A 24,900-nucleotide genomic window follows, 5' to 3' on the forward strand; every position below is an offset into this window, starting at 1 on the left:
ATTGCAGATATAAATTATTCAAGGAAAGTTATTTTAAAAACAAATGAGAACATTTTTCTTAATTTATTATTACAATGTGGTTTGCTCATTTAGGTTCAGTCAAGCTGTTTTTTAACTGGCAAGTCATGTGGCCTATTTTTTCACTCCCATATTTTTAGCAGCAAACAAACAATACAAAGCAACAGTTTTCTGAAGTTTTCTTAATGAAAAAAACAATGCCTGAGAAGTCTCTTTATTCCAAAAGAAAGAGAACTTTCTAAGTATGCACAATAAATACATCAGCGAAAAAACAATTCACAACAAATGGAATAGAGAAAATAATAAAGGGGAGGAGGAGCCTAATGAAGGTTGTTGCTTGTACAAATATGCTACAGTTAAGCCTGGACCCAGAATAACATTGTCCACTATAAGATTTAAAGAGTCACTAGATTGAGAAAGTGTGGAAATACACTGTATTAATCTTTTAACACTTTGCTCTATTATATATTTGTGAAAAGCCCTCCTGGGTGGACACTGTCCTGGCCCTGTCTGGATCCTGCGTGCATCCAGATTGGCCCAAACCCAATGACACCTGCCCCCAACAGCCCAATAAGCCCAATCAGGCTGCATCTCCCGCCCAATCAGGCTGTGTCTCCCACCCCTAACTGTCATGTCCAATAACATCACTCACTTTGCCTCAGACTGCTGACGGAGCTGGCAGGTGGCTGGTGAGTGCTCTCCCTCCCCCGCCCCTCTGACAGCCCCTGATTGATAGGAGGGAAGCGTTTTCGAGAACCCTAAGGGGAGTCTGAGGGTATAATTTTGCTTTCCTTGGGGGGGGGGGGCTTTCCCCTTCTGCCAAACAGGTGGCTGACAGAAAAGCCCCTTCTTACTTAAAATAGTGCTGTGGTCGGTCTCACTGCTGGAGGAAAGAAACAACCAAACAACTCTCTGTAGATTTCAGGCCTACCACACAGGGGTGTTGTGTTGGTGACACTGGATGCTGATGAGGAGGCCCTTTTGCCTCTTGTTTCATCTGCACAACAATCCTGTGCAGTAGGCCTCAAATCTGCAGAGTTGCACAGAAGAAATACATATGGCTTGGCTGTTTCTGTGAGAAGAAACAGGTGGTATGCATGGGAGGCAGGGGTGTGCACATGCCTTTAAAGGCACCACGTGCACCAGACCTCGCCCTCTTCCAATCCTGGCAGCCAAGCAAATTCAAGCTGCTCCAGCATTCGGACCGAGCACAGCAGCCTCCCCCACGTGTGTAAGGTGGTGGTGGATGGCCAGGCAGAGCAACATGAGCCTCACCCCGGCCCCAGTGTTCAGGTGTAGTCCAGAAGACTGGGCAGCAGGGAGCCAGCCACAATGGTGTTGCGTTCTTCATAGCTCATCCCCCTTCTCTTTTAACCCCCCCCCCAAAACAGATTTGGATGGGGAGCAGTGCATCTGGGTGCAGCACCACGAGCCTAGTCCTGGCCCTTCTTCCCCCTCCCCGCAGGCTTTGCAGGGGTGGGGACATCCGGTGGCTGACTCCGGAAGAGCCTGCCAGCCAAGCAAGGCATAAAGTACAGTCTTGGGCTCCGGGTAACTGGCAAATGGCCACGGCGGAGTGTGCCCTTCCCAGCCCCTCTACCCCTCCTTTAAAAACCCTTAATAAATAAAGTAGCACAACTTAGCCCCGGAGACCTTCAGCCATGCCAATGGGCTATGTCAGCTAGCATTGGGGTTAGGGGGGGAGGGAGAGGTACAGGCCTCATCATAATGGTCACAATTTCCTGGGGACCAGGCTGTGGAAGGGCAAGGCAAGCCCGGGAATTGGGCCAGTGTGCTCAGGGCACACAAGGTGTGGTCCTCTGCAGTGCTTGGGAGCAGGGCAGGAACATGTTGGGGATCCCAGACAGCGGCACTGAGGCAGAGGGGGCTTGCAGCCCACTGCCAGGGAGGGCCAGCAACATCCTTGTGGGGTTGAGACCCTCCTGTGGCTGACATGTGTGGTGCCCGTCCTGAACCAAAGGTGTGGCAGGAGAGGCAGGCAGCCCACCGCCCAGTTTCCCTGACAAGTTCATCGTCACCCTCACCCAAGTCTTCAGGGGTGGAGAGGACATGCCCCTTCCCCACTGCACCGGCCTGGATCCGGGTGGTGCAGGGAGAGCTCGCAGTCGCACAAGTGGAGGCGGTGTACTGCCCGCGTGAGCCACAGGGCAGAGAGTGACAGCGGGTCAAGCAGGGAGAGAAGCTGCAGCTGGAAGTTTCTGATGAAGGCCCCTTGGGCAGAACAGGGGGTTCCCCTGCGTCTGCCACTCAAGTGGCAAACTAGGAGTGCTATTCCCAGATAGTGGCCCAGTTTACTTCTGGAGTGCATTCACGGAGGTCTCAAGACCTCCACAAGTCACGTGAGCAGCTCTGATTCTCAGGTGCCAGCCAGAACAGCTGGCACCTGGAAGCGTAGGAGACAGAAGAAGGGGAGAAAACGTAATTTCTCTTCACAGCACAGCCGTCATTGGGTGAGTCAATGTCCTGGAAGGAAGGGGAGAGTGACATCCATGATGGGTGGTACTGGCTCGAGGACTCACATCCCAGTCTTGCCCTCCTGGATGAAAAAGCAGAGGAAGGAGGCTGTAAGACTATTGGATGAAGCCGGGATTGAAAAGTGGTGGTTCAGGGATGGGGAGGCTCATCCAGGAGTCCATTTGCCAGTCAAGACCCATGAGTGAGCCCTTAACAGATACTTTGTAGATGTGTTTGACTTTGTTAAAAGCTGTAGCAAAGGCGGCGACACTGGCAAGAGGAAGGGCAAGGAGAAGGAGAAGCCGGAGAAGTAGAAGGGTGAGTGGACAATGATAAATTTGATAAAAGCTTATTTAGAATATCAGGCTTTGATCAATGGCTCATATCCTGAACAGGGATTTAACTCACCACTTCACCAATGTAACAGAGGCTTGGGAAATGGCGGGCAAGGACGCAGCATTGGAATATGCCAGGGAATTCCAAGAGCTGGCGTCTCACAACACGACAATGCACTGGAACTTAAAACTGCTCAATGCATGGATTGTGCAGGTGGGTCCCAGCATGTGGCAGAAGAGGGGCAAACAGGGAAGGGGTCCTTCAAAAAATCCCTGGGGCTGGTTTTTTGGGATTTCAACAGGGAGGGTTGCAAGTAGCAGAAGTGCCAATTCGACCACAGGTGTGAGTTGTGTGGTGGGGGACATTCCATGTTTACGTGCATGCAGGGCTCAGATTTAGGGGCACCATTTCAAACTGCCTGACCCTCGGGATGGAAGGACGGGGGTTCGGGAAGTGGAGCTCCTTCTGTGGGCACCAAGGCCACAGGAAACAGGGGCAGCTGTGTAGTTTGGCAGTCACACCTATCAGCCCCCTGGTGGAGAGTGGCTTTGGAGTTACCAGGATAAGATTGCAGCAGCTTATTTGGTAAAAGGGTTTTTGGAAGGGTTTTGCATCCCATTCACGGGGGCACAGGTCGCCACCTCATGTGGCAACTTGAAATCTGCCCATGATATGCCAGATGTGGTAGCAGTCAAGATGGACAAGGGGTGTGCAGCCAGCCGCATTGCATATCCATTTGATTGCCCACCACTGGCCACTTTAAGGGTCTCCCCACTCGGGGTGTTTCCCAATAAGGCTGGCGGCCAATACAGGTTGATTCATCACCACTCTTATCAGCTGGGAGTCTCAGTGAATGACACCATTGCACCACTAAGTACTAACCAAGATGCAGTACACATCCTTTGATTCAGCATTGGCAATTGTCCACAGTTGTGGTCGTGGGGTGATGTTAGCCAAGTGCAACATCCAGTCGACCTTCCATCTTCTGCCTTTGCACTTGGAGGGCTTCTGCCTGCTGGGGATCCATTTCTGAGATAAATGGTATGTTGATAAGCCAATACTCATGGGGTACTCCGTATCTTGTGGCATTAGAGATGTTCAGTTCCTTTTTGGAATGGGCAGTCAGGGTCCAAGGTGCCTTTATGGAAATCACCTACTAACTAGATGATTTCTTGATCACAGGCCCTGGTGGGTTGCCATTGTGTGAAAAGTGGCTTTGGGCATTTCTGGACCTGGTGGGGGAACTGCATGTCTTGCTGGCAGCAGACAAGACAGAGGGCTTGGCTTCCTGACTCACTTTTTTTTGGAATTGAACTGTATTCCATTGAGGGCACTTCCAGACTACTGGGGGACAAGTTAATTGGTCTGCACAGGATCATTGACAGCATGTTATTGCAGTAGAAGTACACACTCAAGGACATACAGGTCCTGATGGACCATTTAAATTTTGCCTGCAAGGTAATGGACCCTGGCAGCGCCTTTTGTGCCTGCTTGGTATATGCCATGAGAGGGGTCAGGAAACCTTTTCACCATATACAAGATCCTGATGGCATCAAGTCTGACCTCAGGGTTTGGGCAGAATTCCTCAGTGCTTTTAAAAGAGTAGCCATATTGCAGGGGACCAGTTATAGGTCCACTTGTATCACTCAGACCTGCCCCCACCAAATTATTCCAGATAATATTTATTTATTATTTAATATTTAAACCGTTTGCATTTAAAATCTATTTTCAGGATTCATTTCCAATCTACATGAAAGCCCATTACTATTTCAGCAAACTCTAAAAGGCCAAATTGATCTTAGGTAACTGTTGGAAGGATTCGGGTCCTTGAGGAAAAAGCAGAACATTGGGCCAAATTGCCAAAGTAAACTTCAGAAGATTCTTCAATAATAATATAAGCATAAACTAGTACCGCTAATTAGTTGGAGTCTGGGAATCCCATTCAAAATACAAGAAAGCACAATAATTCTACAAACAATATAATTCCAAGCTTTAGGAAGATGATCAGACATTGGCTGTGGGGTGAGACAGCACCTTCCCCGATATCCTAGTAGATTAAATAAACAATCAGTGCATAAGGAACAGGTTTCTTTTGGCTAAAGGAGCTATTCAAGTGGATAGTTGGGCCACTGTTATTAGCATTCAAATAAAAATAGAATGTTCAAATGGGGGAAGTAAGTATCACTCATTTTCAAGATTCCCAGTTAAAGGTGCAAAGGGGATATGCCAAGGTGTTAGCGATTGATATACCTCTTACACACCTCTCTCAGTAAGCTTCTATACAAAACATTGTTCTTGGTTCCCACTCTGGCATATTAACCTGGGTAAATGACAAACTTCAATTACAGGATTAAAATTCAGTTGCTGTAACATAAGGGACAATGAAGCCATAGTTCCCTATGCCCCCTCCCCCCAAAAATGAGATTTTTCTGTTGTCCTTCTGCATACCTCTGCCATTCAGGACTTCTGTTCTGAAAGTAAATGGAAAAAAAACAAAAAAACATAGGTCATTGGGCCATAAGACCAGTATGTAGAGAATCAGTCCTTGGTCCACATGCAGAGTGATGTCAAAGGGGAAGAGAAAAGAGAGGGGGAAAGCCTTTTTCTAATCAGCTACTGGTAACAGGATCAATGTATGTTGGCAAAAAAAAAAAAACCCTTCAGGTCCTCCTGGCTCATTTTTCACAGAGAGGCGTAAGTTCTTGTCAGCACAAGGGGTTGAGATCTGTCTATTCCTGCTTGCTTCGATGTAGAATTTTACTGGCTTGCTTCCATGTAGTGGAAAAGGAGGTCTTTCATGGGCACTGCAGACAGGCCGTCACAAACCCCAAGTCTTGGATCCACAGGTGGAGGATTTGCCTTTGAACTCAAGTAATGGATTCAGATTGGACCACACTTCTCTCTCTCTGCCCAGCTCAGACACGGTGTGCATTTTCAATGGCACTTGGTTAGGGAAGCTGTTCGTATCACACCTTCCCCAAATATGCAAATGTGGATGCCAATGCAGAGGCCTTCAAGGGATGAGATTGTAGGCCAGGATCCTGTGAACAACAAGAACAAAACACTTCCACAGAGTTAATATCTGGCCTTTTCCTTCCTGCCTGTGCCAAGGCTCACTTCCAGTTTGGGTATTGGGTGAAGATATAACTACAAAACAGTTCAATCCAACCCTTTGCTCATGAACAAAGGATTCTTCTATGTGCAGGTTTCAGAAAACCTAGAAAATACAGGGGGCACCTTTCCCCCCCTTTTTTTTCTTTTTTTTTTTTTGGTCTCCTCTGGTAGGAAAGAGACTTGAACAGAAAATAATATTAAACAGGTTTTCTAGGAAAAGTTCAAAAGGAACAGGGGGAGGTTGCCAACCCCCAGTAGGACAATTATTTCTATGCTTGAATGGTTTCCTATGCTTGAAGTAGGGTTTTATAACCCCAAATATCTATATACACATACATACATATGTAAACATATACATCTAGGAGGGCAGTTCAAGGCTACATGGGACACAGAACATAATCTTCTGCTATTGATCTCATCTGGCTTAATTCATAATACTCAAACTTTTGTATAAAATTATTTTCAGTGGCTGATCCCAAGTAGTCAATCTTGATATGCAAAAGCAGATGATTTATTTTCAATACCAAAAACTCCACAAAGTTCAATATTTAGTTCAATTGAACATCTTTGTTTCACTTCACAATGAGAAGAGAGTGGAAAAGTTCCACTCCAAGGAAATAGTCTCCCCTTCCCTGCCATCTGACAATTTAAAAGCACTGCATTGTTTTGTATCAATCCTAACCCCCCCCCCGGGGGGGGGAGTCAGTGGGCTGTGGGATAGGCAGCAGCTTGCTGTTTCCTCATGCTGGGCCAGCAACCAAAAGCCTCAAGCCAGCAGCCTCCTTCCTCTTACAGAAACTCGGGAAAGGGAAAAGTTACCAATCTCAAGGCAGAAAGTTACAGAATACAATAGTAAAACCAACATTTTCCTTTGTTTAAAACTCTTGTTTTTATGCTGAAAGTTTTAAATTACAGGAGTTGACCATCAAAACCTTAGAAAATGTAGGACCCTTTAAAACAATAGGGTACAGAAGCATTCATTTTTAAGCATGGCCAGTTCTCCCACTCCTGAGCCACTGGTGGCAAAGTCTGCTGGCAGACCCAAAGGATGAATGCCAGGCAATGTGCCATTAGAAGGCTCAAAGAGCCACAGTTGGGTCACTCTCATGATAACCCCACAGGCTGTGCTTGTGCAGATCTTGGCTCTGGAGCAACACATGCATCTTCAGCTGCGGATTGTCCAGTCTCTGTCCCGACTAGAACAGAATTGGACTACTGATTCAGGGGCTGAGCCTTTTGAAAGTGCACTTGTTTTTCTGGAGACAATGAAGTGTGCACACCAGCTAGATGCAGAGGTCATAGAGGACCTGAGAAGAATAAAGGAAGTTGCTGTTATTGCCTGTGTTAAAAAGAATTTGAAAAAGCTAACAGACTTCTGAAGATGAAGCTGTCAAAGAACCCAAGCATCCTTAAGCCAAGATTGGCCTTGCAGAGCATCATCTGAGAGAGGAATTTCTCTCATTTGACAGTCTGGAATTCCTCCTTTCAAGGCTTTCCAGCAAGAAGAAATGAAGTGAATCCAGACAGGTGTGAAAAAATTTGGAGAAGGAAATCGGAACACCATTTTCAAGGCATGCTCCAGTGATGATCAAAGACTGCTGGCAGACTATGAAGCAGCTTATTTGGTGAAAGGGTTTTTGGAAGGGTTTCGCATCCCGTTCATGGGGGCCCGGGTTGCCACCTCGTGTGGTAACTTGAAGAAGCTGGGGCTCAACTGAACTCTGGGAGAGCAGCTGCAGTTAACACCGGAGCTTCTTTAAGACTGGCTCCACCCAGTTTCCTCTGCAATGCCAGAGCCCTTGCTGTTTCTTAACTTACCCTCACACATTACTTCCATTTCATGATATTATATCTGCGTTCCCCCACCCCTAGCTCCCAGGCTCTAGTGCACAGTACTAGACGGTGCGATGAGCCATTGGAGGATGGTCCCTGTTATTATTTAACTTTTTATATCTATATTGACTTTTGACTGATTCCAATGGTTTGTTTGCGGAGAAAGGAGTTTTTATGTATCACCATTTTATTTGTTGGGGTTTTTTTTGGGGGGGGGGAGATCGGGACCTCCACGACCTTCCTCCACTGCCCAGACCAACTGAGGCCGCCTCACCAAGGGGACTGGGCTGGGCTCCCACACCCGTGTGGCTAGAGGTTTTGAGGCCATGGTTGCAACTTTATCCAACTAGGGAGCAAGCTGAGTACTTGCTGTCCAGCTTTTAGGTAGGTTTTTGGATCCCTTTTACTGGGCCAAGGGTGGTGATGGATAGCGGCAATTTGAAGTCAGCTAGGGACAAGCCAGAAGTGTTGAGAGAGAAGTTGCTGAAGGAATGTGGGATAGGTAGGATTGCTGCCCCTTCTATATTTTGCCCTTGCCCAACCTGAAGGTGCCCTCATTAGGGGTGGTACCAAAGAAGGTAGAGTGTCAGTATAGACTGATCCACCATCTTTCATATCCAAAAGGAGCGTCTGTTAACGATTTCATAGCCCCAGAGCTATGCCAGTTAAATACGCCATCTTTGATCACGCCATAGCCACAGTGGCAAAGGGGCAAAAGTGGCAAAATGACACATACAATCAGCATTCCGCCTTTTACCAGTCCATCTGCAGGACTTCTGCTTGCTGGGGATCAAATTTGAGGGGGCATGGTATGTTGATAAGGCCATGCCAATGGGACATGCTCTGCTTTTGAAGCCTTCAGCATGTTTCTGGAGTGGGCAGTTAAGGGAAAAGGGAGGTTTGTTGAGGTGACCCATTAACTCAATGATTTCTTGTTCGCAGGACCCAGTAGCATTCTGGACTGTGAGGAGCGGCTGAAGTTTTTTCAGGACTTGCCGCTTGAGCTCAGAGTGCCACTGGCTGAAGAAAAACGGAGGGCCCAGCCATGCAGCTCACTTCCCTGGGGACTTTGCTGGATTTGCTGGATTCAGTTCGGGGGACACCCACTTTCCCCAGGACAAGCTTTCAGCACTTAGGGAACTGCTTTGGGTGATTGCAAGGAAGAAAAAGTGCACCTTGCAGGAAATGCAGGCACTGTTAGGGGACCTGAATTTCACTAGCATGGTGGTTTCCCCCAGCAGGGCTTTTTCTTCTCGCCTGGCAAGGTCCATGTCTGGGATATTGGCTCAGCACCACCATGTCAGGATTACAGTGGCATGAAAGCGGATATGGCAGTCTGGCAGAAATTCCTGGGAAAGTTCAATGGCATAGCCATATGACAGTCCAGGATGGATTTGGATGATACTCTGCAAGTGCATTCAGATGCTGTGGGGAGTGTGGGCTTCAGAGTTTTCTATGGGGCGTGGTGGTGCGCAGGTAAGCGGCCAGATCGGTGGGTTTCAGAGGTACACAGGGATCTTACATTCCTGGTGTTCTTTCCCATTTTGGTAGCGGTGGTAATATGGTGGGAACTTTTTGCAAACGGCAGGGTGGCCTTTTGGTGCGACAACCACACAGTGGTTATCAATAAACAATCATCCAGTTCAGAAAGGGTCATGCAGCTTGTTCGAAGGTTGGTTCTCACTTGCTGGGAGTCAAAGATCACATTTCCAGTGAGGCATGTGGTTGGGCTGCAGAACAAGGCAGCAGATGCTCTCTCTCATTTGCAGATCGACCAGTTTCATCGGCTTGTCCCAGTGGAGAATCCAGACCCGGAAGAGTTCCCAGCCAAGCTGCGGATCCTTGGCAGCAAGTGATTCTGGATGGGGTCCTAAGTACCATGGTGCCAGCAACATGACGGGCATATAAAAGAGCTACTGAGGCCTTCCTGCAGTATGTGAAACAATCAGGACTTAAGGGACATTGGCCAATGGAGGAGCGGGTGCTTTTGAACTACCTGGCTCATCAGAGAAGGGAATTACGCCATGGAGTTCTATTAGCGGGCTTATCATTTTTCAGTGGAATGTTGAGACACTGGGATCCAGGGTCTTCTTTCCTGGCTAGGAGGGCAGTTCAGGGCTGGAGGAGGACTGATCCTCCTAAATTGGATAGAACCGTGAAGATGCTGGAATGCATGGTTGGGCAACTGGGGGCCATCTGTTTTTCACCATATGAAGTGGTCTTGGCAAGGGTAGCATTCTCTCTAGCCTCCCATGGGGCTTTCAGGATCAGGACCTGCTTGCACCCTCTCATAATGTGGGGGAAGGAACACCCCTGGCTTGCAGAGATGTGAGGGTGTGGCACGAAGCACTGAGTGTAGTGCTAAGATGGTCAAAAATGGACTGAAGATGAAAAGGGTCCAGGGTCACTGTGAAACATTCAGAAGCTTGGGCAGTTTGCCCAGTTGAGAGTTTTGAGGATTACTTGACCATCAGGCCCAAGGTATCTGGGGTATTGTTATTGCACAAGGATGAGCAGTACCTTTTCAGGTACCAATTTAAGGCCATACTTTGGGCTTGCATCAGGCATTTGGGAATGTCTGCAGAATATTTCAGGTCACATTCATTCAGGATTGGAGCGGCCACACATACCAAGATGGGGCAACACCGCATCAGATAATGGGGATAGGGCAGTGGAAAGCGGGGGCTTACAGGTTATCCATATGCCCAATGAGTTTATAGCAAACCTGTGCCTTGTTCCAGGTGATTCAGCACCTAACCTCCAGGTCCTCTTCATTGGCCACAGTTATGCCCACTGGGCGAAGCAGTACACAGAGGCTTCTGGCTGGGGATCCAACCTGGGACTTGGCAAGCATGTCCAGATTCGATGGGGCGGCCACAGGGGCCTGAAATGGCAACACCTGCTGGATGTGGTGGTAAGGGAAGTCTTCCAAAAAGGTCCTCTAGCTGCGGTGTTAATTCATCTTGGGGGGAATGACCTGCTCACAGTGAAAGATTTACAGTTGATTAAAGAGGTTATGGCAGTCCCGATGATCCTGAGGCAGCGGTTGCCCAGGGTCATGTTATTTTGGTCAGGCATGTTGGAACTCTGCAGTTGGTGTTATGCGTTGGTACCCCAAAGAGTGAATATAGCGGTAAGGAAGGTGAATAAGCTGGTTAGCAGGTTTGTTGAAAGCTGGGGAGGTAAAGTGATTTGGCATCCAGACATTGATGCCCAGTATGAGGCCTTATATCAACCAGATGGCATGCACCTTTCTGAATGGAGCATGGAGATCTAGGTCCATGATATACGCTGGGTGCTTGGACTGGCTGAAGGAGGAGGAGTGCTGGTGAGAACAAGGCCAGGTATGGCCTTGTTCTAGTAGTGGGTTGGCATAGGGAGAGCCTGTGTTTTGGGGAGGTTCGGCCTGCGTCCCGGACTCCCAAGCTTAGGGGCTTCTTAAGAAGCAGCTGGTTTGTGAAGGAGTCTGCCATGATGAGGCAGACAAAGAGCTCACATAGCTGGGTGGCTCAAGGTGGACCAATGGTGGTGATCGCCCCAGAGGTACATTGAGTAGGTCACTTCCCTAGTAAATCGTCCTGGTAGCAAAGGAAGTCGGACTCCCAGCTGGGAGGTGAGAAGGAGGGTGTTTGTGTGCTGCCAAGGTCAAGTAAAGGGGTGGCGTGGTTGACTGATCACGGCCACAGTCTCCTTACTATGCCAAAACAACACTCCTAAGTTTAATAAAAGCTGTGGCCAAAATTCTGCCATTAAATTAAAGAACGGTATACGTGTATTTATTGAAGCCAAGGTTGCCTGCCTGCCTGTCAATTGCTAAAATGGCATAGGTTACATTGGCTTGAAGTTTTTTCTCCAATATTGTTTTTTTTTTGGGGGGGGGAGAAATCAGGGCGAGATAAAGCAGGATTCTCAGATATTAAGTAATTCTTAAATAATTCTAAATCAACAGGTTTCTGTATCCCTACCCAGAGCTTCACTGAATATGGGAGTTGCAAAGCAAAGTTGATGGACAGGGTATGGTGATGCATTCTCCTGCCTGCTAGCCACTTCTGCGCTGCAAATTGCTTCCTCACCCAGCTTTCCAGAGTTTCATTCTCCTGGCAAATACGATGCTTGAGCTATAGGCTCAAGAATTCACATGCTTTGAATTCTATTCGTTTTGATGGTGCCTCTTGCAATATGTTCTTGAATTACATCTGGAAAACAAGTATTGGCATCTAAAGCTCTCCCAGTTGTTCCAGCTCCACAAAGATTACAAGAAAACAGTGACAGAGTGTGTGGGTGTGAACCATTGGATATTTTCTTGCTGCTTCTTTAAGGTACTCATATTAGGCACACTTTCCAAAATCTATGGTTAGGGTACATTGGAGGAGTGTGGGTTCTTTTGATATCTTTTTAATGGCAGTAGTTTAAGTGTTGCCTCAGTTGTTGCAACAAACTGAATCATCCCCATTATGCACAAAATTCAGAGGCAGGAAAGAAGCCCCAGCACAGAAGACATGCTGCAAAAGTATTCCAAATAATGGGATCTCTTTGTTGACATCACCACCCAGTTAAGTATCTCACAGTCAATAATTTATCATGTGTACAGTGACCAAAAAAATACTGCCTTGGGGACCTGATAACAGCAGTGAAATCAGCAGGCTTTTACAGAAAACCGGGCTAGGTTTTTACTGAATTGGATATGACCTAAAGGAACTTGGCATTTAGGAACTTGCCAATAACACTTCTGAGTATTGCTGCTTTATGCCAGTCTGAGAGTGTATTTACCATGCTGTTCTGTGTTAAACTGTGCACAGTTTCACCTAGGGATACCAGCCTCCAGGTGGGACCTGGGAGAGATCAGTTCCCCTAGAGAAAATGAAAGAGGATGGACTCAATAGCATTATACTCCACTGCCCCACCCCTAATCCTGACCACTCCCAGTTCTGCCACCACAGTCTTCAGGTATTTTCCAACCCAGAGCTGGCAAACCTAGTTTCACATAACAGTGGCATAGAATAGTTATCACGTTGGTGAAAATACTTAAGGAATTCTACCGATAATTAAGATATATGGTGCCTATTAATGGATGGCTAAATGGGTAGCCATGTTACTCTGTAATAGGACAAACTTTTATAGCAGGACAAAACTTGACTCTGATAGCACCTTAAGGGTTTGGTTACAAGGAATGAATGAATGCTGAAAGATCAGCACTAAATCCATCTGTTTCAAGGCACAAGTCAAAGTGTTAAGGCACAGAGGAAACTTTCCACCCAGGCTGCCTCATCTGGAGACAGAAATCCAGGACGGATGAGCAAAACAGTTCCCCGTGGGAGGAAGTGGTGGGGCAAACTGCCCCATCACAAACACCTGGTGGCAGCCCAGCACAGCACCGCTAGTGCAGAACAGGTCTGAGAGTATGGGATCAGCAATCTTCCTCCTTCTAGACTCCTTACACAAAGGGACAAAATCCTACATAACTTTCTAACTTGCTTCAGCTTTGAAAGGACAATGAGATACAGAAAGATAAATTTTACTAAGTGGTTCACCTTTGAAGTGACTGAATCTGGGCCCTACTAGTCAGGATAGAAACTGGGAGAGGAGTACCTTCCTTTAAATAAAGGAACTGAGAAAAGCCAAGCAGAAGACAGGCTGGGCAGTTCTGTGCTTGCAAACCTGCCAGCCAGGGACAGGAAGTCCTGGAAGAACATTGTAGCTCCTTCACCCATTCTGAGACCATCAAAGCTCCAGGGACCCAGGAAGAAACCAGGGTAGAGGGTCTGGTAGCACAGCCTCCTGGGGCATGACCTCACAGAGTCAGACCAATAAAGGCCGGCCTGTGATTGACAGCCTAAGTGGTAGCATTAGTGAAGGCTAGTAGTTGTCTTAATCACACTGCTTATTGGTGACAAATATATCAGAGTAATTTGACCTGTGGCATGAGGGATAGCTCTGAGGGAAGAATCCTATTATGATCACAGAAAATTAGCAGGACTGTTTGACAGGAAAAGATCTGTGGCACCAAATCATTGTTCAGTTAGTAGTGAAAGTCAAAAAACAAATAACGTTCAGCTGCCTGATCTGGAACTACTGTGCTGCTTTAAAATTCAGCTGAGAGTTCTATTTTGTTTTTTCCCTTTCTAATTCTGAATCAGTACAAGGAAAGCCAGTCTGGTGTGGCATTTTTTTTTCTAGAGGAGAAAATCTGTCTGCAGTATTTTTCAGCCTGTCAAACTGTAGCTTCCCACTTGAAGCCAGGACACGCAAAAATGGAAAATGGACTGAACTTACTACAGCAAGTGAGAGGGATAGAAGCCATTTCAACATTCCGAAAATGCTTTCCACAAACGTGCTAGAAAAAGTGGCACCAGATCAACAAAATTTGGGCCATTTGGGGTCATTTGCAAGGCATATATTGTAGTGGTTGTGCTCTATTCATTGTTGGAACTGGCCAAGTATGTGAGACTACACGGTCAGTTGAGAGGCTTTTTAAAACTGTGCCAAAGCAACTGCCTTTTCACTCACAGTCCAAAAGGCCTGTGATATATAATCAAGAAAATGGGGTGAAAAGTGATTTCCTAAGCAAACCATTTAGCCAGGTCAATCTAATGACAAGCATGTAGGCATGACCTTGCTTTTATGCTCTTGAATTTTTCTCTTCTACTGCTTGAATTTTTCTCTTCTACTGCAAATCAGTGAACTTAAATGGACTCCGAGGAAGATGGAGGAAGCGCTGGCTGCCTGGCTGAGCCAAGGGACCCCAGTCTAAGAGTGGCAGCAGCAGTGAGGGGCCAGCCCCAAGCACCTTCTCATTAGCGGCAGCGGTGGGTCAGGGGTGAAGAGGAAGAGGAAGGAAGAGTTTGGTATCTAATCTCTCACTTCCAGTTCACTGGGGGAAAATTGCAGAAATCCAGAATTGTGCAGCTAAAGTAAGTCTACATGCCTATTTCTTTTCATCTTTTTTCATCACTACTGACTGTACTTTCCTAAAAGTAATTGACTAGCAAGCGGCGAGCTACCAATGAAGAAGCGACTCCTGCTGGCAGTGAAATGGCCGCAGCCTTTATTTGCCCCCTCAACGGAGGGTTGGCACCCAAGACCAGGTAAGTGAGCCTGAAACATTAACCCCAGCCGTCCGGCTGCTTCCATAATTGTACTTCGTGTCGCTCGGGGGCCCTGTCCCGCTCCCAGCCGGGAGGGCAGGCCACCCGCGACACGAAATACTTGCCCAGGAGGCGACTTGTTTGAGGTCCAGCGGGCGTCCGCCTCTACTGGCTACCTCAGCCGCCTGGTCACAGGCCCCTGACCTTCCAGCCAGGTAGGTCGCGCCCTTATCATGACCGGCCTCGTTAAGGAGACCCCTTTTCTAGGGAGTCCCGTACGCAAACGGGACTCCCTACAAACAGGCTCCTTCCTGGTCAAAACCGCAGCTGCGACAAATATTAACCATAACAACTTAACCCTATTTTAACATAAACCTTAAGGGTGGGTGGGAGGGTGGCTGTTTGCCCCGGCTGCGGTGCGAAGAGGCCGTTGGAGGCTGCGCGCCGCCTTATAAGGACGTGCTCAGTCCCTGAGCACGCGACACGGGCCGCCGCAGCCCGTGCCGAGCCAGCCGGACGTTGCTCTCCCTCGGCCGCCGCTGCCGCGTCAAAGGGCGGCCCGGGTAAGTCCCGTCCTTTTCCTTACTACAAACTATGATGAAGATACACACACACACACACACACTTTTTTCTAAGCTCAAATAACATTTAAGTAAAAACTTAAGCATTTCTTCTAACCTCCTTCAGCATAAATTATTGGTGCTCATTCTTTTTGTTATTTTTTAAAAAATAATTGCCTTTTGGCAGTGTTACAAATTTCTCAAAGTTAAACAGCAGCACTTGAATATGATATAATCTGGTACAAACCATTTTATATTTTCATTGACTTTTGGATAACATCCATTTTTAAACAAAATGAATTTTTTTCTTCCTTTTTGGAATATAAAGATGATATTGTATAGATGATATTTAAATTGTAAATTTCAAGGATCTCCAACTCTTATAGAATTATAATAGGGAACTATTATCTGACTTGCCCTGCTATCTCCACCCCTTCTTACTGAAGAAACATTTGGCTCCCTGTTCTGGAATATAACTCTGCTCTGTTTTGTTTTGTATTAAATTCTGATTTGTCTTGGATTATGGATTATAACATCTTTTTCTAACTCCCTTTTGATTTTTGGGAATTATTATTGGCTTTTTGGGGGGAATTACAAACATCTTAGACAATAGTCCTATGAACTATACAGCACAGCTTCTATTGATCCCAAATAACATTACTTCAGTCAAAACAATCTTCTCAAAGCTTAAGACATAACAATTATTTTGGACAGTATAAGATCTCTTTGACACATTTTGTGAGTGACTGAACTGAATCATCTACTGCCATCTGATGGACTATGTATGAAGTCTATGAAAATTCATGTATGTATGTATGAAATTCTGCATTGGTTGGAATAACATTATGAAATCTTGTTCATAGTTCAAATATTTTAAATCTTAAAAAGATTGTTGATTATCCATATGCAAACTTTTAGGTCAGATTTTCAAATCTGTTGTTATGACTGTTTATATTTGTTCATGGCAGACTCAATACGGTTTGCCAGTGCCTTCCCCAGTCATTACCATTTACCCCCCAGCAAGCTGGGTACTCATTTTACCAACCTCGGAAGGATGGAAGGCTGAGTTGACATTGAGCCGGCTGCTGGGATTGAACTCCCAGCCTCATGGGCAGACAGCTTCAGACAGCATTTCACTGCCTTACCACCCTGCACCACAAGAGGCTCTTATGATTTTGATATAATGATGTAAAAACTTTCTAAGATCATCTCCAAAGAAATCAGTTACTTATCAAGTGAACTAAAAAAAAAAGATTTTGATAAGAACAAAAGGGAAACAAGAAGCAAATTTGAAAATTGAAATTCTTGAAATGAAATTGAGGGCCAACAATTTAAGATTTAAAGGGATTCCAGAAGAACAACTAGGTTCAGAGCTGGACCTGGAAACTGAGATTAGAAAAATTCTACAAAAAATTGTGAAAGCACAAGGAGACTCCTCAGAAACAGGCCAGGATAAGTACAAGATCTAATATTGAGGAATATAACAAACCACCATACGATATATTAAGCTTGTTTGTGTATAAAAGATGAAAGAAACAATCCTACTAGAAATTAAAACAGATATTAAAATCTCAAACTTAGAATCAGAAGGAGAGATTCCTAAGAGAAAAGGAGAAAGAGCCAGACTCAGATAGCACTGAACAGCAGAAATCAAATCCATACCAACAGAGGGAGCAATGCCAAAACAAAGAGGGAAAGGGAAGAAAAGGGAACAGAAACCAAGATGGATTTTTTAAAAAATGTGTTATTAACTTGTGTGGATCGACTAAATGTACAAACAAAAAAGGGCTGGACATTGTTTATGTTTGGGAAACTCACATCAAAAAAGATCATGAAAAAGGCCAGTGGGCCAGGCCTTGTTTGTTTAGACTTATCACTCCATCCTGCCCCACAAATGGCCTCCATCTTCTCTAGGCTGCCCCCAAAGCCCTCTGTCCTCCTCTTCTTATCCATTGCTCCTTCCTTCCTGTCCCCACTGCTTCCTTTCCCCAGCTGACCTTCCTAGCCCTCGGAATACTGCCACTCCTTCTCCCCTCTACCCCTGAGAATGCCACAACACTTCCATCATGACTTCCATTGCTTTCTCATGGCATAATATGTTTTCATATCAAAAAGTCTTCACTCACTGGTGGAATACACCAATGGAGGGAGACAAATGAATCTCCATGGGGAAGGATTTCTGAAGGTTAGTTGCCACAGCTGAGGAACCCTTTCAGTGACAGGGACAAATGAAGCAGGGCCTCCAAAGATTACAGGAGTTTATGGTTAGGTTCATATGAGAGAAGGCAGTCTTTAAGGTATGTTGGTCCTGGGCTATAGATCAATATCAATACTTTGAATTGAGCAAGAAAGCAAATTGAAAGCCAGTGTAGATGCTAAAAGAATGAAGAGATGTGGTCCCTACAACAGATCAGTAATGATGCATAGCAAAAGATTTCAAGTGTTTGCAGTTTTGCTCTTCAGTCAGCAGAGGGCACTGGTGGTTTCATTGTCAACTTCAAATGAGGAATTTGTCTTGCTAAACTTTGCATTTTTTAAGGTAATCAGAGTTTCTGCTTCTCTCCTAGCAAAAGGACACAAAACACATTAATATCATCCCAGTTATATCTCTTTATATGGATGCCTGCACATATCCACCAATTTTGCTTAGAATCATAGAATCATAGAACCATAGAGTTGGAAGAGGCCATACAGGCCATCTAGTCCAACCCCCTGCTCAACGCAGGATCAGCCCTAAGCATTCTAAAGCATCCAAGAAAAGTGTGTATCCAACCTTTGCTTGAAGACTGCCAGTGAGGGGGAGCTCACCACCTTCTTAGGCAGCCTATTCCACTGCTGAACTACTCTGACTGTGAAAAAATTTTTCTTGCTTGACTATGTTTAAAACATTTAAAACGTTTGTTGAAAAAAATCATCTCTTACATCCTTTTTTACAAAGGGAGAGAAAGAATGAGTTTCATGCATCTGAATGCTTAGAAAGCAAATTCCCCGTAAAGAATTTTATAACAGATATTCACAAAATAAAGGTAAAGGTATCCCCTGTGTAAGCACTGAGTCATGTCTGACCCTTGGGGTGATGCCCTCTAGCGTTTTCATGGCAGACTTAATATGGAGTGGTTTGCCTGTGCCTTCCCCAGTCATTACCATTTACCCCCAAGCAAGCAAGCTGGATACTCATTTTACCAACCTTGGAAGGATGAAAGTCTGAGTCAACCTTGAGCCGGCTGCTGGGATTGAACTCCCAGCCTCATGGGCAGAGCTTCAGACTGCATGTCTGCTGCCTTACCACTCTGCGCCACAAGAGGCTCTATTCACATAATATATCATGTATAAAAACTCTTCCCTATTCCTCCATTCATTACTATTTTACATTATTTATCCAGATAACTTAGCTTAATCTGAAGTTTAGTTTGTTCATTCATCAGCTTCATGAGACACTGTTAGTAAAGAACAGCTATGTCCTTCTGTTCCTTCTCTTGCTTTGCTCTTCCAAACAATTCTCTACTCACCATTTTAATCCCTCCATGTTGTCCTTTGAGAATTTGTAAAATACAACATAGTTTCTGGTGTTTGCAGATGTTCTGTGGTGATATATTGGAAACATTTTTAATAAGGCTTCCTTTTGTACTTCATCTATCAATTCTGGGAATGAAAGGGCCTAAAACAACTGAAAGGGCCTAACATTCTAGGCTGGTAATTTTCATTACATTTTACTTCATTCATAATCCATTTTCACTGACGCTCAATATTTGCATCAGTCCAGCTAGATGTTACCCTCAACAAACCAGTGACCCCTTCTGGATCACTTGTTACCTGAGCAAACAGATTCTGTTCTTCAGTACAAGCAAGGAAGACTGGGTGTACAAAGACATTTTTTAAAAGCCACAGTCCATCAATTGGCATTTCAAATGGGCTGGTAGCAAACTGAATCCATTCTTATTGGATAATTGATGGGAAATTTTGAAACAGGGCTATGTATGCCAACAGAGTCCTATGTATGTTCTATGCATAGGGTGGTGGATCAGGACCAAGAACACTTTTAAAACTCCTCCTTGTGTCAATTCTATGGAGCAGGGGTAGTCAAACTGCGACCCTCCAGATCTCCATGGACTACAATTCCCAGAAACCCCTGCCAGCATTCGCTGGCAGGGGCTCCTGGGAATTGTAGTCCATGGACATCTGGAGGGCCGCAGTTTGACTACCCCTGCTATGGAGGTTTGCCATGTGCCTGCTGGGAGCAGATGATCTTCTGGCTCTTAGTGGGCTTTGTTCAGTGGCACTCAAGTGGCCAATAGGAGAAAAAACATAGAAGATTCTTGAGTACTGACATTATGCCAGTTTGGAAGAGAATTTAATTCCAACTTTTATGTGAATATAATTGAAATATGGCAAGTGCCACCCTACTGCCAATGCTGGCATGGTGGAAGCAAGTGGTTGCAGGCAAACAGCAACACCTCCTATTGCACTCCTGTATTCCTGCATCCATAGTTGTTGAGGAAAGCGGTGTCAGATTCTAGCTTCCGTTATGACTCCCTACCTTGTTTGTTTGATAGATAGATAATAGATATATTGATATATACCACAGCAGAGAAGCCAATCAGGAAGAATAGCCTCAAACCTGAGACTCTCTCAGCAAACCCACTAACAAGCGAGCCCACCACGGGCAGAAAACCTCAGCAAGGTAAAAGTCAAGAAGTAGGAGGGAGTCGGGGAAAACTTACAAATGATAGGATAAAAATCTGAAATAGCAAACCAAACTTCTTTTAATGTTTCATGAAGGGAAGCCACTTGGGGCCCCAACAGGATCACAGCCACTGGAGGAGATGGCCACCAGAAGCTCAAAGCAGCACTGATCAGAAGATGGAAACCAGGAGCCCCAAAGAGCTGCTGCCCAGATAGCTGTGCATTGGAGGGAAAAGAAGCTAGGCATGAGCACAGGCCCATCTTTAAAGAAACCACCAGCTTGGTGTCAAAGCCCACCTCAAGCCACCTGTACCTATCACAGCTGCAGCAGGGCAGCAAGACAGATTGGGCACAAGCCAATTGCCCAATCTGCTTTGAAAACCTCCACAGCCGTGGTAGCCCTCCCTCACAGGGCTTCCCAGCCACATGGAGTTGTCTTCTCTTCTGTTGCTTACTGCAAGCTGCATCTGCTTTTTACATGGCAGCTGTGCATCTGTTCCTATTTTCTTTCATTGGGTATGACAGTTTTTCACGTATCTTACTGACCCAACAATAATGGCATACATATATGGTCATTACCATTTGTATTTGCAGAGGTGACTGTGGAGAACTATGCTGCTCTTAATGTTCTGTTTCGACAGGACTGTTTTACATCAAGATCACAACTATGACATGTGTGCGCTCAAATTCCAAATGCATTATATGTAATTACAATCATCAAAGCGTTAAATAACCGTTTGTTTAGCAACAGTGTTCTTTAAAACCTCATTGCTCATCAAATTCCTATGGAAACAGAGATGTCAATGCTCATTTGTAACCTTCTGCACATTGCTGTGACTATGAACAAGGCAGGCTTCATGACATCTATATTCTTTCCTTTAAATAGCTGCTTGGTAATACACAGCATGACAAAAATATAATTGTGGTTATTTAAGTCATACCTAGATGATATACAGAATCTTTGCCTATCTAGTATTTTATTCCCTATAAGACTCTGCTAATATAGTAGCAGACCTGCATTACATCAAATGGAGAACAGCTGGATAAAATAGTTTTGCTGATACCATTCTCTGTCAGATTCTCTGACAAACTCATTGGGGTTTTTTTCTTCATGAAATTCATTGAGAACTGTATAAGCTTTGATCCACTTGGGCTGCAGAAACCTGGCTTGTTCCCAGGATCACATGCATGTCTTGATTCTCTACATTCCCACGTATCTCCAAGAAGCATGGTTGATTACTAAGTTCAGTGACTCATCATGCACAAATGCAGTTGCACTCCTGTATTCTTGCAACTATAGTGGTTGAGGAAAGTGCTGTCAGATTCCAGCTGACTTATGACAACCCCACAGGGTTTTCAAATTCAGAGGTCGTTTGCCTCTGACCGTTTTTGAATTCAGAACTCACCCAGCTGTCATGTCGCAATAGTTCCTGCTTTTAAAGTTCAGCATCGTACTGCAGACCATTTCAGATGTCTGCACTGGGAGCCTGTTTGCCCCTGATTTGAGCCACTATTTTTACACAGAAGCTGAGAGACAGGAAGTTCAAACTTCCTGGCAGCTGCTTATTTTTCCCCTGTCATCTTCATCACGTGACAAAAGCAGCCAGTAATCTGCCACTACCATTTTGCTGCCTCTGACCATCCCACCTTCCAAGTTCCTTCTACTCTGTGCCAACTTCCTAGCTGCCCACCTCTGCTGAGGTCTTGCCTCACTTCTCTCACCAGTTTATTTCAGATAGATGCATTAACTGGAACCCCTTTCACTGTTGTGCGCTCAGTTCTGACACTATTATTGTTCTCAGCTGGTGGAGAGATGCCTGTGCAGCCCACCTCCACTTACAGAATGAGCTCTTTGGCTACAGGCATAGCAGAGGCGGGCTGTGCAAGCATCTCTTCACATACACCACTCACACCTATCTACATTCTGTGGAATATAAATGTAATAATAAATAAATTTCATGGCTAGACCAAGAAAAGATTATAGCATCAGTACAAACAGGGTTTAGGAAGGGTAGAGATACTCTTGAGCATTGTCTAGCATTATAATGTCTAGTTGAAAAATATAGCTCTAGGGATGTGATCTTGTTATATGCAGACGTTGTGGATTTTAAAGCCGCTTTTGATCGAAGCCCTTGCTTGTGGTGTAAACTGGAAGTATCTTCAATTGATGAGAAACTTCTTTTTTTGAATATGTTCCCTCTGTGAGCAGACTTCATTCTGCAGGTGCAGCAGGCAATGTCATTTCACTGGGTTGATTAAAACCGACAAAGGTGTCAGACAAGATTGTCTGCTAATCCCCATACTTTTTGTGTATTACATCAATGCCCTTGTATGTTGCCTTCAATTTGCAGACTGTCACCCTCCCAAATTAGCAGGCCAAGATATTTCTGCTCTTCTTTATGGAAATAATGTGGTGCTACTGTCAATAACACCAAAGAACTTAAATAGATCCCTAGCTTGTTTGGCAAACTATAATGAGCAAGAGGCTCTAACAATAAATTAAATGAAAACGAAAGTAATCATCTCAGGAGGTGGTGGGTTCTCCATCTTTGCAAATTTTTAAACAGAGGCTAGATAGCCATCTGATGGAGAAGCTGATTCTGTGAAGGCAAAGGAGTGGCAGGTTACAGTAGATGAGTGATTGGGATGTGAGTGCCCTGCATAGTACAGGGGGTTGAACTAGATAATCCATGAGGTCCCTTCCAACTCTATGATTCTAGATCTTGGACCTGGCTTTTAGCTAGGAAAAGGTTAGAACAGCTGGAGTCATTTACATACCCAAGAGTAAATGTTCAGGTTTCTGGATCAAGATATGAGCACTGTAGACAGTTACCAAACTTAGGGGAGAGAGCAGAGCACAAATTTCATCACTCCAATGGAACCTATTTCATACCAGAAGCACTCAGACTCTTCCAAACTTGGTAACAATACAGATACTATATAGGATCTTTCTACACCCACCAATCTCCTGCCTTGCCCCACTTGATTAGGTACAACCAAAATTTCCCATGACTATACTACAGATACCAAACTCTCTAATTCATTAATTCATCTAGAGACTGTCTTCCTGAAATGTGAAGACAGAATTGCTTTTCCTTCCATCTCTCTATGGCTAAAAGCACACTGAGTTCCTACAGGGTTATTACCTTCAGTCCTGTGTGATCATTTGACTGAGAGAAAATACTGAGAGGGAAATTTTAAAACATGGCTTTTCCAACTCTAAAATTACTTGGAATGGGGAAAGACCAGGCAAAAACATTTAATGAACAAAGGATTGATTACACAGAGCATCAAATAGATCTCTTATGCTTCCCTGAGTATTTTGCGCCACCAAATACATCCAAGCCCTGGCTTGAGTATTTCTCTTTTCTGGAAGCTAAATGTTTAAGAGGGCATTTACACTAACAAGCTGCATGACCTTACAATCCTGGAGGACCATTTTAAGACAGTTCCAAGAATTGAAAGACTGCCCCTGTAACTCTTAGGAGGTTGAATCCCTTGAATAAGTCTTTTTCAGGTTTTTTGTTTGTTTTGTTTGCTTTTTGCATCAGCAAGAAACAGGATCACCTTCCCGTTACTTAAGGATGCCCCCAGCTGTACAGAAGAAATAATAAATTCCTCTTATGGAGAGGAAAAGTTGCTAAATACTATGTATTCAGGATACACGAAAGACAGTTAAAGCTATAAAAACCAGTGATGTAGAGGAGGCTTAAAACTTCCAATTTTAAATTTTAAGAATCTTTTATTTTGTTTATAGAGAATGCTTGCACTTCTATATTGTATACGTCAACCATTCTTGTCTGGCTGAATTGCTGTATTAAATAAATTAAATTGAATATATACCAAAAGAAACAGAACAATATTGTCTCCAGCACCTCCCAAAAGGAAGACACGAGACAGCTACGCATGAGTATAGCTAGTTTATTTAAATGACTGAGTAACATTATAACTCTCTTGACATTTTAAAGGGCAGGATGAACTAGATTGCCTGGAAGCCACCATCATTTGGCAAACCATTTTTTCCAGGTTTCATTTAAACTTGCCGGCACATGAAATGTGTTCAGAGGTGCAAAGCCTAATCTGCTCTCCCAAATTGCCACACAAACAACTAGCCTTTTTTTAAAAAAAATGATGCTTAGCATCAAAGGCTTTCCCACCCAGCCCACCCACCGTGCGAAACAACAAATGAGGGGCTGTACAAGAATGGCTGCTTGCCCATTTGTCCTGCCTGTACTGAACATCTTGAACTATTCCTGTTTCATTAGTTATGACCTAACCTTCTAAAGGCCAGGCTTATTTAAACCACCACCTGAAAGCAACATGAAACAGATGAACTATCTTCCCCTGGTCAAAGGGAGTGTAAAAATTCCTCCTTGGCCAGAATGCTACCAAGTAATTCCATATTGGCTTACAGGAAGGCGGATTGGTTAGTAGAATGCAGCAAATGACAGCATGGGTGAGGCAGAGAACAATTCTAAACTTTGAAGGCCAAGTCATATGAAGAAAGGTTGAAGGAACTTGGTTTGTTTAGCCTGGATAGAAGACAACTAAGAGGTCCTATGATAACCATCTTCAAATACTTGAAGGGCTGTCATATAGAAGATGGAGTTGTTTTCTGTTGCCCCAGAGGGGCAGAACCAAAGGGCTGAAATTAATTCAAAAGAATTTTTGGCTAAACACCTGGAAGAAGTTCCCGACAGAGCAGTTCCTCAGTGGAACAGGCTTTCTTGGGAGACAGTGGGTTCTCCTTCTTTGCAAGTTTTTACACAGAGGTTAGATAGTCATCTGACAGATTG

General features: G+C 44.8%; 1 long non-coding RNA gene across 1 annotated transcript in view; it reads right to left on the reverse strand.

The window, feature by feature from the left end:
• Nucleotides 1–218: 218 nt before the first annotated feature.
• LOC143833035 (uncharacterized) overlaps nt 219–24,900 on the reverse strand; it is a 40,389-nt gene continuing 15,707 nt past the window's right edge. Inside the window, exon 2 of the long non-coding RNA XR_013229501.1 lies at nt 219–5,870. This is a non-coding gene — a long non-coding RNA (uncharacterized LOC143833035). The remainder of the gene's footprint in view (nt 5,871–24,900) is intronic.

The sequence above is a fragment of the Paroedura picta genome, chromosome 3, assembly GCF_049243985.1.
Source record: "Paroedura picta isolate Pp20150507F chromosome 3, Ppicta_v3.0, whole genome shotgun sequence".
NCBI classification, from domain to species: Eukaryota; Metazoa; Chordata; class Lepidosauria; order Squamata; family Gekkonidae; genus Paroedura; species Paroedura picta.